The sequence below is a fragment of the Cupressus sempervirens genome, chromosome 7 (assembly GCF_028749045.1).
Source record: "Cupressus sempervirens isolate cs-2001-9-10 chromosome 7, ASM2874904v1, whole genome shotgun sequence".
Lineage (NCBI taxonomy): Eukaryota > Viridiplantae > Streptophyta > Pinopsida > Cupressales > Cupressaceae > Cupressus > Cupressus sempervirens.
Window position 1 is genome coordinate 549,226,908 of NC_143124.1, and position 17,627 is coordinate 549,244,534.

The following is a 17,627-nucleotide window of genomic DNA, read 5'->3' on the forward strand; positions in this document are numbered from 1 at the left end:
GTTTCATTTCTTCTTCAAACTGATTTAGCTATCCTTTTATTTATTGAACAAATCTCATTAGAGACTATATGAATCAATCTTAATGTTTAAATTAAGCCTGAAGGTTATTACTTATTATGTCTTCATATCTCATGAAATAGTCTAATTTATTATCAAAGCCTCATGAAATAGTCTAATTTATTATCAAAGCCCACCTACAACATTGAGACAGAACTGTCCCACAAATTGTATTCTAAATGAAAGGCTTCAACCTTACCATTTTTAAGTGGAGTTGTGGTAGAAACATAGATCTGCACAAAATAAATATTAGAAACATATTAAAATTGAATAGAGAAAAAACATAGAACAAATACTTAATGTATATCTTGACCATTTTGTTCATAGCTACAGTCAAGTTCGTTTATGTATTCTCTAGATCTTGCTCTTCTTGTTCAGTACTCTATGTAAGGGTGTTAGATAAGTCTGATTTCTATTGAGGAATGTAATCCATGATTGTAAATTGTTTTAATTTTTCTAACTTTGCAGGCTTTTAAATTTAGGAACTCTGAGTACTCAACAACTACACGATATATTCAGATTTGATAGATTTATATCTAAACTTTTCATCTCATTATTATATATCATCTATGCAATATACCTTTTCTTCCACTATCTATAATTTACATTCATGCTTAATAACAGGTTGATGAAAGTTGTTACTAACAATGAGAAGCATATTCATATTTAATTTCTATAGAGTCACATTGAAGTTCTTTTCGGCATCCAACTTAAAACATATCAGTAAGGCTTAATGGCTCCATGGTTGACCTCATTCGTTATGTAGACCACTTATATATGGCACAAGACTTTATCAACGAAATGGAAATAGAACTCGATGTTGCTCTATGGAGAGCTTTTCTTAGAGCCTACAGAATTCATAGAAACTTGGAAATGGGAGAAAATGCAACATGACATTTTTTTAAGCTGAAACCTAAGATGTTTACTTCTTATATAATGCTGTCAATAGTTTACATCAAAACTGGCAGGTAGGAAATTTTTGAAAAGGTAGAGGAAATGTTCAAACATGGGAATGTAAAAAAAGAAACCTGTGTGCAGTTGGATTGTGGTCAACAATCTGGTAAATGCTTTTTTTGTAGGAGATGGATCTCATTTGCAAACTGAGATAATATATGAAAAATTTAGCTGGTCTTATAGATGTAATAACTAAATAGATAACTAATCTAGGCCTTATTTCTGATTTATTATGGTCTGGATAAGCTTCCCCCTAACTATCCAATAGAGATAAAATTAATCCAGTCTAAACATTTGAAAAAAAATAGGGATTTAGAGGTGAGCTCTGGAGTTATTTGTACAGGTTTGGTCAGCGTAACAAGATTACTGAGATTACTTAATGATCTGAATGAAGAGAAGAGGTTAACTGTTACAAGATTGACGTGATTACAGTGTAATAAGATTATTGTAACTATAGATGTGTGGACCATTAAAAATGTGTAATAATGTGATCAGTGAGACTTTTCCATCAGATTTCAAGATTATTGAAGACATTGATGGAAGGATGCCAACTTTTTCCATTATGCCTAATGTAGATGTTATCGCTATAGGAATGCTCTTGATGCCAAAATAGCCCTGCTCAGAAATCATCTGAAAATGGCATGTCTAAAAGTGTTTCTGTTCATGCCATAAAATAAAGGTAAAATCACATTATAGAGTTTGGAAAAGGTAGAAGAATGATTCTGCACTAGGCAATTAAACCATGCCTTCTATTTTAAAAGAAAAGCATTATACTACTAGAAGCGTAGATGCCTGCAGACATGGGGATATGGGTACTGGTATGTGTTTGAGACACAATTCAACTTAGAATATGTGGGCAAATGAATAAGAATATGGTCAGAATATTTATAAATGTACTCATAAGAAGTAATCAATATTCCTATAATAGAATTTATCGTCAACTATTACTTGAAGTGAATAAAGAGGAAGCTGGCAGTAATTTTAAGTTTGAGGCTTTATGAAACAAACATCTCCACTAAAGAACAGAAAAATTGTTTATATCAACACTTACCTAACTGTCTTCTGTGTCATCGCATGCAAAGCATAAAAACAACATTAAAAGTTGAGTAATAAATAGAAATATGAAGACGCATTTCCATACAACGGTCACGAGGAGGGCTTGACCTCAACTGCATAGTGAGTAGGAGCATTCTTATCTTGTGTTGTACCTATATTACCTACCTGCAACCCATCTAATAACAAAGGGAGGGGAAACAAATCGATAAATCCATATGGCCTAGCTAGAGAATGTGAACGGTTCCCTTAATCAATCTACAAGGGTTGGTAATTTTGAGAGGGGACTACATGAATAATAGGCAACTATAGAGGTGGGGGTGGGGCATCTTACTTGAAGTATCCATGGGGTTTTGACATACACATTCATACCAATACAAAATCATTGCACCTCCCCATCCCCACCCCTGCTCCATTTCTATCAATACTTTCTATTTCCGTCCTCCATGCTTCACGGTGCCTACTCCTCTGCTCTCCTCACTATTATGTTTTTCTATTGCTATTACTAGTATTTAAATGAAGCTTATAGATGCTTTGTAAAATACATCAATGTTAAATTCAACCATATGGTTATTGAGGGTGACCTATGCAAAGATGGGTGTTTAGTTACTTCTATTTGCTCATTTCCAGTCTTATCATCAGCCTCATTATTAGCTGATATTCTGGGAGACTAGAGAAATAAGGGAAGAAGAGCATGAATTACTGGATTCCCTTCTAACAAAATTACCAGTGCAATCAAATGAAGAACAAGATACAATTTCAGCAACTTCTGTACACCCTGGAGGTCTGTATGCTCTGTATACCAGTTTTTTGGCTGGAAATTCAGGGGAACAAATTTGAAATTTTGCATGTCCAACAACCATTGCACTTTTACATCTAATTCTACTACCAGTTTCTATTCTGGGTTTTATTGCAAAGCTTGGTATATTTGCTGGAGGCCCTTTGGTTGATTCCCTTATGGATTTTTATCCAAGAGTGTCCGCTTTTAATTGTTTAAGCATTGTACAGATTGCTGATCAATTAATATTAGCAGGAATGAATGTTTATGTCCTTGATAGGGCCATTCTTGTTGTTGCTTCTACCACTTAATTGCTTTTGCAACCATGGTTTATTATCTTAGTCCTAGCAGGTGCTATTAAGAGGTTGACTGGTTTAGTATCTGGATGGCATTTGAACGCGATTGGGTGGTCCTGTTAGCTGGCACAAATCAACCAATTGCACTTTCTCATGCCAATCCATACTCAACAGTGTCAATATTTTGTGTGAGGTTCAAGGAGCATCAATTTTTGGCATTCTACTATTCATGTTAGAGCTTGTTAAATATTTAAAACTAGCAGTTGCATTAATGATATGCTCACTTCCTGTTTTGATTATGGAGGTTTGGCCATGGAAGATGACACGAATCTTGGTAAGAGAGAGGAAACAGTAACTATAACAAGCCTAAAAGTGCACAAGGCTCTGCTTAAAGCCAAGCAGAGACATGTGTTCCTCAAATGGTGTCTCTTGGACCATGCCACAAGAACTCTCTAAAAGAAGATGTCATGGATGATTACAAGCTCAACTCTGCAAAACATGCAACAAAAGACAAGCCCACTCTCTTCGAATACTTCCTTGATCATGTAAAGGAGATGGCCTCGAATTTTGATCAGTTCTACAAGTTTGAGATCGATGACCCAACAAAATTTGTGACGACCAATTTCTCTATGATGGATGGATTCTTTCTCTACCAAGCTCTCAAAAATGGGCACCATGATGCTCAAAGTGAAGTAAGTCAAAGAAATAATGAAACTCGGCCTATGGTAACTACAAGCATCAAATGTGATATTGTGAAGTTGGAAAATCAAATCTCCCTTTTCCTTCTCTTTGAAATAGATAATACTCTACACAACAAGACACTTGGGTCTTGTCTTAACTCTCATATTACTCATCTCTCATGCTTTCAATTGTATAATAACTTCAACACTGATTATGAATATGAGCCTCATCTGTTATATTGTGTGCACAAATATGACTCATACTTCTTGCATACCAATAACCCAAAAGAAGAAGAAGAAGATAAGCCAAGGAATTGTATTGGATTTGAACATTTCACGATAACTCTTGACCACAAGGTTTCAGCCACCTTTGGTTTCATCTTTCCCCACCCAGCAAAATAGGGCCATGGAGATCTCATTGATATATAAAATGCAAAAGAGCTCGTCAAAGAAGGAACAAAGTTCAAAACCTTGGCCAAGGTGTGGGAGGGGCTTGCCAACCCTTCGTTATTTTCTGAGTTTGTGGAAGAGCCCCATGTCATTAAAGTTGCAAGTAGTAAAACATTGATCAATAATTATTCTAAAAGGAAGATCAGAAATTGATGGGACATGCATGTCTGCAGACCGTTCAGATTTTAGATTATTGGGAAAAGGTATACAAGAAGACGATCTTGAAAGGAAAACACAATATTCCTATCACTATAACAATCATTGTTGGTACTCACAATGGGTTAGTAAAATTTAATATCTGAAACATGCTAAGACTCTTCACACTTAATTTATGAAGAACTACATCATAAAATATAATAAATTGTAGAGAGTTCACTACATTATTAATAGTGGATAGGTGAAAAAATGTAAAATTTATCATTGACAAGTTAGACATAATCAAGAGAACGTGTAGTGGCTAAAGATATTATTGGAAATTGTCTAATGGGTATTCTTGTGTCTACAATGAGGCTAATATTTTATTATCTAAAATTTTATCCTAAATTAATTATACTAATAGTCATAATCATCTCAAGACTTTATGGAAATATCACCAACCATCTAAAATTCAATTGCCATAAATTGTAATATATTGTTTGAGACAAGCTCTATTTTACAGCCACCCAAATACAATTTGGCAAGATTAAAACATCAATCTCTTAATGTCTTAATAGATATTGTTCCAATAATCTTCGTTTAGATAACCACTTTTAATAGTGACATCAACCTTTCCATTTAGAAATTCAAATTCTCTCATCTCTAACCCAACACACTTCAATGATTTGCAATCTTTTGTATAGGCCAACAACCTTTCTTCTCTAGAGGAAGTGGCCACTAGAATCTTTCAATAACAAGGTTCCATACAACTTGGAACTACATTTGAACTTTCTCCTCATAGACTCTTTTTAGTCTACAATCTCATTGAATGGGTGAGCTTCCTTACATACTTTATCACCTTTGTAGTCAGCAATCTAAATCTCCTCCAATAACTTATAATAGATCAACATTTTTGACATTCTTTTACTAATTTAATCATCATAACTTATAACATATTATTTGGGACTAATCTATATTCTATAGTTGCTAACTATAATTTTATAAGATTAAAATATCATTCTCTTAATGTTATGATGGATACCATCATAACAATCTTCTTTTATATAACCACTTTAAACAATGATATACTTCCCACCCCTTCCCATTTAGAAAGATTAATTCTCTCCTATCTAATCAAAATATTATAATGATTTGCAATCTTCTCTAGAGGCCAACAACCTTTCTTCAATATTGGTAGTGGCCTCTAGCAGCAACCTCTATCAAGGTTCAATACACCTTGTAGCTGCATTTGATCTATTTGAAAGGGGTGACCTTCCTTGAATACTTTATTTGTAGCTTGATCACCTTTGACCTCGACATCAATCTATTTATTTTAAACTGGATTTTTTTAAAAAAAAAATACTATGTAAACTTCAACATCTTTCTAATTTGTTGCGACTTTCTTTTATTTGTGGTAGTGACAAGTATCTTCAGAAAACACAACAACCTCATTTAGTTAGCAGTCTCCCTTCTTAGTCTACATTGCTTATTCTTAATAGAAACATATCACTCACTCTCCCAAATTCGTCTTCCTCTCTAGCCTCTTTAGGATTATCAAATATCATGAAAAGATAGAATAGAGGACAATGCAAACTCTTTTACATTCAACTTATAGAAAAATATATCATGAACTATAAATAAGAGTTACCTGCGACATTAATGATAGGTTGATAGATGGGAGAATATAGGGAGAAACTGTGCAATAGCTAATGATAATACTGGAGATTCCGTGAGGTATTCTCCTGTCCATGTTGTGACAATTCTAACATTTATGTTTCTTAACAGTATCAACCTTTTAATTATATTAAAATACATGCATTCATATATGCTAAAGAATGATAAACACAACAAGTTTGGGTGTTATTATAAAACTTCATATTACAATATATAGGACTAATCCATGCACAGATTGGAAATAAATAGAAATAACTCTTCAAATAAATTCATTGAGGTCTGAATATTCGATTCCAGTAACGTTTCAATATGCAACAGAGACTATTAGTCTATTTGTTTTGAGCCCAAAATCTATAAAAAATAATTTGAAGTGGCATTACTATATAATAATATATCTGTCCAGACAATTTTTTTATCTTCTTTTTATCTTTATCAGTTATTAACATAACACTTTAAATACAAATATAAAATATCTGACAATTGTGAAACCAAAATTTGAATTGTAATGACCAAGTAAATATGAGAATCACTAAGTCAAAACTTGAAGAAGTGTATGTTATTTCTGAAGCGTGTGTATCTTACTTTCAATTGAAATAAATATTAAATCTCAAAATATATTAGGGGTGTTTATTGTGATAATGAAATAGAAAAATGGAGGTTGTTGGAAACCCATAATCTGGTCACTTGATTAATGCTCCCTTTGTTGGAGATGAAAAGCATTTCAAGGGCTATCATCTCTACATTGAAGAAGACCATACACCTACACAAAGCTTAATACAATTCTAAAAGAGACTAGGGATTTCTCCTCAAGAGTCATAAAGATAAATGTTTGCCATTGATTTAGAAAACTAATTACCCATTGCACTTGCTAGACAATGGAGGAAATAGAAAAGGTCTCTTCACTCTCATCTTTGACACATGTCCAACCAAGTAGGAAGGTTTTGCTAACCTTAGTTTAAGGATTTTTCTATGAGGCTAACATCGCAAATCCAAAAGGGGTAAAAATATCAACAAGATAATTTATTGTGCAACTTACAAAGCCAATGGCCCTTTAATGGTATGATGGAATGTTCCACATGTGGAAGCTCTTTCTATAGTGACCTTCAAAAAAGCAAGAGATTTTTGGTTGTAGCCACATGCCTTCCTCACTTATAACCCTTTCCACAAAAGAATCCAAGCAAAAATTATTTATAATGCCTTCCCTATGTGCAAAACTCTCACTGATAGGTCAATATCTACCATCTAGCATGAGTATTCATAAGTTATTTCATATTGTACATCTGGAAGACTCAGATTTTGTAAGGGTCATTCTGGGTAAGGAGGTGTTTTCAGATACATCATGCTAAGAAAATGACATCCTTCATTATAGACTTCTTGTCTTGGTCATTAGTGCAAAGGATTTTGGATAGGTAACTTCTAGGCTGAATTACAAATCTTTTTGTCAAATGGGAGTTCATACTAGATGATGCAATATTTTCACTACCAAGGGAGACCCACTACCACATATAATCTCCAACAGTGTATCTATCTCACCCTTTTACTTTGATTACACACCCACATCCACCGAGATTGTAGAAGAAAGTCTGCTAGGCTCATGACCCATTTATGAAGGGCTCCAACCAAGAAGACCAAGTAAGTTCTCTTGAACATAACTTTGAATCCTTTGAGGTACATTAAACCTTAGTTTCTGCAGTTACTAAAGGGAAGAAATTGGTAGAGTGCATACATTGATATCATTGGTTTTTGCAGTTGCCTAAGGGCAGAAATTGGTAGAGTGTAAACACTTAAATCATTGGTTTCTTCCCTTGCATCTCATCAAGTTCAAGAAGCAGCCAAGTCCTTAGGATCCGCACCAAGTAGCCAAGTCCATTGACCTTACCCATACCCTACCTCATATGCCCATTATCCATGGTAGGAGGTAGGGCTGTAGAAATATTGTGGAGCTACTTCATGGGCTAGTTAAATCTCTTCAAGAACGGAAAGCTTTTATGCTTCCTCATAAGTTGGTTGGGAAAGTTTATCATGCCTCAAAAATCTAGAGGGATCACATCAAATGGAATAAAGAAAATGCATCTTTGTAAGTAGATCTAGGAGGTAAGAAAACCACAACTGTGGTGATTAGGTTTCTTTCTGTCAACAGATGTGAATGCAAAAACATTCATTACTCTGGCAAGAGTGACAGATTGGGAAGGACCCTTGAAGGAATTATTTCTATGACAAAATTGGCACAATATAAGATGTGAAAATGGTTGAGGGTACATCCCAATTGGCTAAAGACAAGGAAAAAGAGTTGGATATAAGATGTCAAAAGGCTTTGAGATAAGACATACTGGAGGACTTTTAGTTTAATTCTTGAGATCAAGTACCTACTGCCAATGTTCCTTAATACTATTAAAGGTTTGTTGTTCAAACCATTCCTTGCATATGAACTTGTGATAGCTTATGCCAAATGTTGTTGCATGGGACTTGTGATCATACCCAAAGAATTTGTGCACGTTAGGTTACTTTTTATTTTTTTTCAAGAAAGGCAACATCCTTAAAGCATAGCACCCAAGTGATGTTAGTAATAGCAAAGTGACAAAAAAAGAACTTGGAACTATACCTAAAGCTTTTGATCCATAAAAATACCTTGTATAAATCCACTGACACTAGAAAATGCATGGGTTCATCATTTCCATAACTACAAATGTTATGCATAAATGCTATACCAAAAGAAAGTATTGATGAGAAAAACTATTCAAAATTGATCATCCTAAATGTTATATTTGTCGTAAATTTACTTATTCTTGGGTACCAAGTCCATGAGCAGAAGATAGTCAGACTTCCATTCCACTTTCTTGTATTTAGAACTCAAATTTAAGGGAAGTGTGAGGTTATTACACGACATATTTTTAAGAAGAACTCACTTGAAAAGGTCTATTATGAGATGAGATATGGCTACAATCCACCATCTTACCCAAAGAACAAGATGCATTGACATGTTGAAATTGAAAGAATAGTGAACTAGAGATTGTCCTGAAAAGAATAAGGCATTGTACCATGTCTCAAGGCAACAATGATAGTACAAGATTGCAAAGGCTAGCTCAAAATTGTAAGAGGAAAGGTTTAGATAAATATTGAACAATATATACCATAAGGGTTGATTTTAGAGCATTTTTCATTCCCATGTCATTTTTTCCATTAATAGTACTCTATTAATTGTTAGTTTTGCACTTCAAATGATTTTTGAATAGAAGCATAGCGAAATAAAATTCCTTTTATGCTTTAGGTAATTTTTGGGGCAATCATCCTACTGTGTAACTGTTCCTATAGAATTAATCATAGTTTCTTTTTACAATCATTTAGGGTTTTGCCTAAGACATATTCATCTCTATACCAAGAAACAAAGAGACAATATGAAATAGATAATACCTGTAATGGTAATCGAATCTTGAAAATAGATGAAAAGAGATTTTGTTCTCCTATAATCAAAGCGATGCTTTCCTACACTTGAATACTTGCCAAATTGATAAAACCAATGGAGGTGTACCCCTCCTCAGCCTGCCTCTGCATTCCCGCTACAACATTAACAAAACCACATTGAGGTCTCCTTGGTTTTTGCACTAAACATTTTCATTCCCTCCTAAAACTAAAAATATTTTGAGTCATTTCCAAAACTTAAAGAAATATATGTTGACGCTAAGAGATATGATTTTGATGGGTGTATTTTCTTAACAAAGAAAAATAGATAAATTAAATAAAATGTAATTTTAATTTATGAATTTATTTTATATATTGTATAAGTAAAGTAAGTTATTAATTGTACATATGATGTTAGATAATTTGAAATAATTTACTTTTTTCTTTGTTGTTATTTATTTTTATTCAAAAATATAATAACCCTTTACTATCATATATTTATATTTTATCAATTTTTGAAGAGAAAATAACTTAATAGACTATAAATATTAATGTCAATAAATAATAGTTTTTAATATAAATTTAATTTAAAATGGTGAACAATATAATACTAAAATTTAATAGTTATAATTTAATTATATAAATTTAAAAATATAAAAATATATCAATTAAATAGAAAATATATTAAATCATTATTTTTAGTAGTGTTAATAGTGTTTTATGATACTCTTCTTAACCCTCATTCTTACTATGGAGGTATTCATCATCCTAACTCAAGGACACCTAAAAAAATTAAGAAACACAAAAAGGAAATAAGTAGATAAAAATAATTAGTTGGTTCTACAATTCAAAAACAACTAAAGATAATTTTGTCCTTCTAGTACAATATTAGGAGAAAATCACTTGTTGAGGCTAATCAACACCACGTTGAATGATGAGTTCTTCTTTGACATGGCCCACCAATACAAAGTAGTGGAGGTATATACAATGTAATCCAAGTCATTTGGTAATAGTTTTGTAGAAGTTTCTCCAGGGTGAACCAAAAATGTTTTGCTCCAAGCTTGAGAATGTTACTAATAGTATTCCAAAAGGAATGCTTATTTCTCTTCGTGAAGAGGGGTATGCCTAAATAGACACTTGGTAACTCACCCTGTTAGAAACTCAAAGCCTTTGCAATCCTTCATCTCTAAGACCTTTCTCAGTGTTCATAATATAGATAATGCATTTGTGATTGTTCATCTTTTTTCTAGAAACTTAAGTACAAAGTTCTAAAAAATGAGCCCTAGATAGACAAGAAATGATTCGCTTACACCATATATCTAAACAGTCAAATTTTTTAAGAACCTTGATAAGAAATAATAACTAGACTATATTATAAGTCTTTATTTAATAGTTTGGGTGGCTAGTTATTAGTGACTAATTATTTAGTAGTTTGTTTGATCATTTATTCAGTAGGATTTGTTTGAGTAACTAAATATTAGTGACTAACAATCATTTAGTAGTTTATTATTTGGATTGTTTAGTCACTTGATCTTTTGATTTTACCAAATGACCAAATTACTCACTTATTTAGTCACCTATAGATGCAAGTTGCAAAGAAACAATGGAATGTGATTAGTTTTAGTCACTTGATGAAAAGTTTTATTAGTGTGACTAAAAGTTTTAGTCGCCTAGTCACATATTTGCCAAAATGTACTAGTGTTTGTTGGCTTGTTTGATGACTACATGGATTTGGATCTGCATTCAAAAGCTCTATATCCATACTTCTGACAGTTGTAGCAATAACCTTCAGATCTTTGTTTATGCATGGTCCTAGTTCTGCATTCATGTGCTTGATGGCCTTGCTTGTTGCACTTATGACAATGAGTCATGTTCTTAGGCTTGACATTCTAATTTGTATTCTTGCTCCTACACATATTAGCAGTATGTCCTTTCTTACCACAATTATGACAAGTAGGTTTGGAGTTCTTACCTTTGATATTCCTTTCTTCAGTGACTTTGGATGATTCTCCTTCTTTAGTGCTTGTGTAACCCAATCCTAATGTATCATTGTTGGATCTAGGGGATCTCAATAATTGTTCAAAGTATTTGATGGCTTCATTTGGCTTGTTGAGACTTTCAGCAAATTCCTTTTCTCTTTTTAGGTCACTATGCAGTTGTTCATTCTACAACTTCAATGGAGTTATCTCAATATCCTGGACATTCAATTCATAGTTGGCATTCATCATTTGACTTAGAGTATCCAATTGCATGTTGGAAATCTTGGTTAGTTCTATTAAGTTCTTTTCCAATCTATTTGCCAGAATTCTTTTGTCTTCTTCAACCATTGCTTTGTCTTCTATAGCTTTCTTTTTTTGTTCAGTCACCTCACATAGTAGTATAGCTTGTTATTCTTGCTCTAGCTTGAGATTTCTAATTTTCTCAACTTGGATTCTATTCTTTTCCATTAGATCTACAACTGTTGCATCAAATTCATTGAAGTCACCATCTACAAATAGCTTGGTAGTGTCTATCTCTATGTATAATGTGTCATTCTCTGCAATAGCAATCTCTTTCCTTCTCTTCAAGGATTGCTTTAGTTCCTCTCTTGCCTCATTCAGTTGATGTAGTATGAAATGTATTTCAATCTCCTGGTACAGCCTGTTAGGACTACGCTGTTAAGAGATTTAATTGAAATCACATGTTAAAATGTCTCAACATAGATCCTATGTTTGGCACTTGCTTGCCTGATAATAAATCACCTCTACATAATGTCCTTTTGATCATTCACGATCAGATGTCTCTAATGCTGCATCCTTCTCTCTATCCTCTATTCTTCTCTAATTGATTTTGCAATTCACTCTTACTTCTAAGTCACCTTGAATGCTCTGCATGAAAACTATCTTGTTCGCTCCTCCAATTTGATCACTCACCCATTGTAAAGATTTTAGGGCTTTGTCCTCCTTAAGAGGACTTAGGTGGCTTAGGGTTAGGTATGAATCTACGTATAAGATTCATCCATTTTTCTACATAAACCTTCCCTTTTTCTGATTGGTTGCATGTAATTACATAGGGAATCCAAATATAGATTCTTCCTTATCTTCAAAAGATCGTAATCTATCCTCAAGTTGGCTCAAAAATGGTTTACATAGTTATTTGTGTCATTACAAACAAATATGTCAAAACTGTGTCACTCGACATATGAAGTCTTTGATGCTTGGCATGCATTGTTATGTATACTATGAATCAACACTTGCATTACTCGACATCCACTGTTTACTCAACTCCTGAATCACTCGGCATGGTCTATTTGGTCAGCACTTGAGTGACTTAGCATATGAGTGATTCAGCACTCATTGCAACTTGACATGGTCTAATATTTACATTTTGTGCTCCCAACATCTAAATTCCCCATTAACATCTAAAATTCATTCATTCTATTAATAAAATGTAACATTCATGAATTATCACATGATAACATTCAATAACACATTAGTTTAATTAGAACATTCACATTAACATTGAAACATAAGACTCATTAGAACATTCACATGAACATTCAATAGAACATAAATAAAATATCTATACATAAACATCAATCATTATCAAATAAGTTACATGAATCATTTATTTTTTCTTTTTTCTTTTTTTTCCCTTCCCTATATTGTTGCAGAGGCATATCCATGTCATCATCGATATTTCTTCTCACCTGCAAATGTGCACTCGCTATCCTTTGCAAAGGAAAGTCCTCTGCAATAACAAATAAAAGGGTTTAATTTAAAAATTTGAGACTTGAAAGATTATAAAGAAAATTGTAGCGCTCTTTACCTTGTCCAACCACATCATCTTGCCTGTTGGCTTGGATGACAACATGCTCATCAGGAACAACCTCTACATCCCCTACAACTGCAATACAAGATGTTTTTTAATCTCAACACATATTAAAGTTAAATTTGTATTGCTATGCCAAATTCAATTTAAAATGTTTACTTGTATTAAAAATTTAGAAGAAAAAAATTGAATAGAAAATATATACCTTGAGTACTATGATCCACATTCAAATTGCCGCCTCCAAGGTGCTCGGCTAATGTATCAGGATTGGAAAACTACAATCCAATATAAATAATTAGTGAATTTATCATCAATATATACATATAAATACAAGACAAATACTGAGAAATCTTAATCATTCATTTTAATACGTATAAATATATTCACTTTAAAGTTTTAAACAAATATATAATCATTGTTTCCTTACTTTAAACAAATATAACGACTTATATTTTTGGAACTTAATATCAAATACAATAATTGCTAAAGTATTCAATTTAAAATAAAAATCAATTGAATTATTTACCTCATTGACCAATCCAGCAGAAGAACCTTGCACACTCATTGCTTAAAGTCATTTAGCCATGCTTGTATAGCCTCTTGTGTAGCCTAATTTCTTGTCCTCTTCAGAGATTGTTTTTTAAAATTCCATGGCCTACATTTTTGCTTTGTAGCATGAATTTTTTTTGTAATCAATTTCATCAAAGACCAAATTGTTTACAATTTATAATTATTTGCATATAATTTTTCATTGACTTATACTTACAACTCATGCAACAAGTTTTGAATATCCACCTGAGTCGATCTTGTGCTACCCATGCTTCTATTTTTTACTTTAGTTGCCTTTGATGTGTCAAGAAACCTATGTGAAGTTTGAAATATGTTAGATCACATAAGTATTAAGAGTAATGATTACATAATCTCATTCTTAATATTATGACATACCTTCTTTCCTCACTTGGTACCATTTCTCCATCATCTCTCGCTTTTATCTTAGTGGCATCCTTTATAAGATTCTCCCACTCAATAATGGGAATATAAGAGGGCTGCTAATAACAAGGGTTTTTATCATTTAGGTCATGTAGTTGAACCTAATATACTTCAAAGATTGGCCCACTTTCTCAAGGAGCCTAAGTCTTTGAAAGATGTTGGGTCCAAAAAGTGATGTCATGGCATCAATGAGTTGGTCCGTTAATTCTTTCACTTGCAAATTCTATGTTTTAAGAAAAGAAAAGAAACTGTTAGATTCATAAATGAATTGAAGATACCTTTTAATTTACTTGAAGAAATTGGTCAAATTAAGGAAACATGATCTACCAATGAAATCAAAATATGATACCCTATGTGTATGGTCGGCCCAAATATATGCAAACATTCATCATTAAGTTTTTCATAAAATATATTATTCCCTGTAAAATATAATGTGATTAGTAGTTATTGCAAGGGACTGCACAAGAGGTCAGTGCATTTGATTATGCGCATAAGATTGCATAGTAAAAGAAAGGATCAATCTTTAAAGTACCTAAAAGTTGAGGTACTTTTAGGGGAAGACAATCTTCATTGATAACAAGCAATTGATCACAATTCTTTAATGTTCTCGTACATCTAACACAAGAACACCTAGGAAGGTCCTCATCACCTCCTGCATAAAATGAATCCAATATAAAAAAATACCCCCATGAAATAATAGTTCAAGTGAAATAAACACATGAAAAATGAGAGAGAAAAAGATGAGTCAACTTACCAATAGGCGGTGCCACTGCATCTATTGCCGAGCTACGTGTTGCCAAATTTGTAGTTGGCAATGCCTCTTTGATTCTATTCCTTGTAGCAAGTAGTGTAGTGAATACAGGATCAATGGTAGGAGCTGAAAAATGAGATTGTTAGAGCTATTAAAAAATATATTGTTCGAACAAAACACAAGTGTAGGATAGAACATGCGATGTACTTGAACCACCTGAAGTATCATCCTTTAGGAGATCACCCCTGAATACCCTTAGCATCCTTTGAAAAAATAACACATGCATTTTATTTAATGACGTAAATAAAAGAGTATACTATAAAAACCATTATTAAACTCTTGTTATAATAAAAAACTACATTAATACTTACTGTATATGTATAAACCAGGTTTAGCAACCTATCAATCATATCATTTGATGTAGGAGTTTGAGGTTGAGTTAATACCAATTGTGATAATTTGCTTCCTATATGATTACCCACCTTTTTCAATGCAACCATAGGATCAAGGGTTGAACCAAAATCAATAATAAATTCAACTAGCTCCTCATGCGACTCCTCGTCCTCATGGACTACTTTTTTCTTTCCCTTGTCTTGATCAACACTCATTTGTGAGAGAAATATTATTAGCTCTATATTTAAAATCAATCCAAAATAGTAACAAAGAATAAAACATAATAAAAAAATACCCATTAACATATTTCTTATATCTAATTTGTACAACAACAATGAGTTTTACTTGTTGGGAAGAAGAACCATCGTCGCCATGCGTATCTTGTGGCTGTTGATCCATACTATAGCCCTGCATTTCAAAACAAAATTATTGAGACATGTTAAAACACGTGTTATTATTTTAAGTTAGCAAATTTTTTTATTTTAATAATGTGTTTATCTTCATTGCTTGGAATTGATTTTAAAATGTGCATAGCACTCTATACATGAAAAACCTACTAGTCAGGAGTACACTTAAACAAGGCAAAAATGTTAGTCGTACATGTTCATATAACAAGATTCAAACAATAAAAAATCTAAAATACTTGCATTTTACTAAGCTAAACAACCAATATATATGAGTCCCATGCAACTTTAGAGTAGCTCAACAAGGGCACCCATGTGAACCTTGTTGGTGTACTATAGTTGAAGGGATGTGGACGTGCTCTCCCAAACATAATGATTTGAATTCCAAGATGATTTGATATGGAATGCAAAATGTATGAACCTAACTAGATGTGAAAAGAATGCTTCAAACAATGGTTATGGATGCAACCATGCTCAAAACATTCAAGGATAGTGAATATGGATGCAAGAAAATAAACTAAATTAACCATGCAAATAAAATGATGCTAACAAACTACCAAAGGTTAGCAAAAATGCATGAAATTACTAAAAGCTCAAGAACTATACTAGCATGATAATAATGCAAATGAGGGAGATGAAGAATGCTTGAGACAAGGGCTCTATTTATAGGCTTGAGAGAGGCCTTGGGGAGGTGGCATCTATGTGGCATCCACATAGCTGCCACAAGGGAGACACATGGGCTAAGGAGGCAAGCCATGCAAAGGTCAACATAAATCTTTTTTGTGATTAAGATGGCTCAAGGTATGCTCACACATGTGTGAGCAACCTTGGAGAAAGGAAAGGGGAACAAGTGTGTAAGAGTGTAAGAGGCTTTTGGAGGAATTAATGAAATGGGGGCTATCTTGGATTTTGAGTTGCTCACACATGTGTGAGCAACCATTTAGGGGCTAAAATGTGTTAATGAGGGTATTTAGGATAATAAAGTGGGATTAACTAGTGGGTAGGCTTAGGAGAATGAGAGTGATGGGTGGTAGGCTAGGTTTTAGGTGGGATTATGATTAAATAAAATAGAATTTAATTTAATCACAAGATTAGAGAATTTAATAAAGTGGAGGAAAATTAAATAAATTGGAATTTATTTAAAAGGGGATTTATGGAGCACTATGCATTAAATAAATTTAACACACTAGGGGAAAGTATTCAAATTAAATGTAAATAGATTATGGAAGTGAACCTATTTAATTAAATAAGTAGAAGAATATGAAAACTATAATTAATTAATTAATATATAATTAATTATAGTGTCAAGGGAAATATTAATAAATTAATATAGTGTTTTGGGATGATTTTAAGCGTCTACATTTCCCCCCTCTTTGATGTGATGTTGAGACAACATTATATCTAAGAAAAGAAAATATAGGTTGCCCTAGAGAGGAGAGGAGTCTTGGGAGTTGCGTTGTAATGACGACACGGGAGGAGGGTGTTCCCTCGAGAAAATGAGATGAAAGAGGAATATATTTTCCCCCATTTTCTTGAAAATAGACACAGGAAGGAAAAGGGAAATATAAAGGCTTAAAAGATGACCTTGCATAACTTGTCGGTAAGATCAGAATGAATTAGGGTGAATTGGATAATGATTAATCTAAATGCATCCTAACTACATGAATGCATGGGATTTAGTTTTGTTCATATGAGAGATCACACCCTAGTTTGATTTTGCAAGAGGAGTTATGCATCAAATGCTATAGTAGCATAGATGGCAAGGCTCCTTTACATGGACTAGACTCATAAAATACAATGTAG

At 33.0% G+C, this 17,627-nt stretch overlaps 1 pseudogene; it reads left to right on the forward strand.

Moving 5' to 3' along the window:
- The first annotated feature begins 1,753 nt into the window (after positions 1-1,753).
- Positions 1,754-3,493, forward strand: LOC149547955 (solute carrier family 40 member 2, chloroplastic-like; annotated as a pseudogene).
- Positions 3,494-17,627: the final 14,134 nt, after the last annotated feature.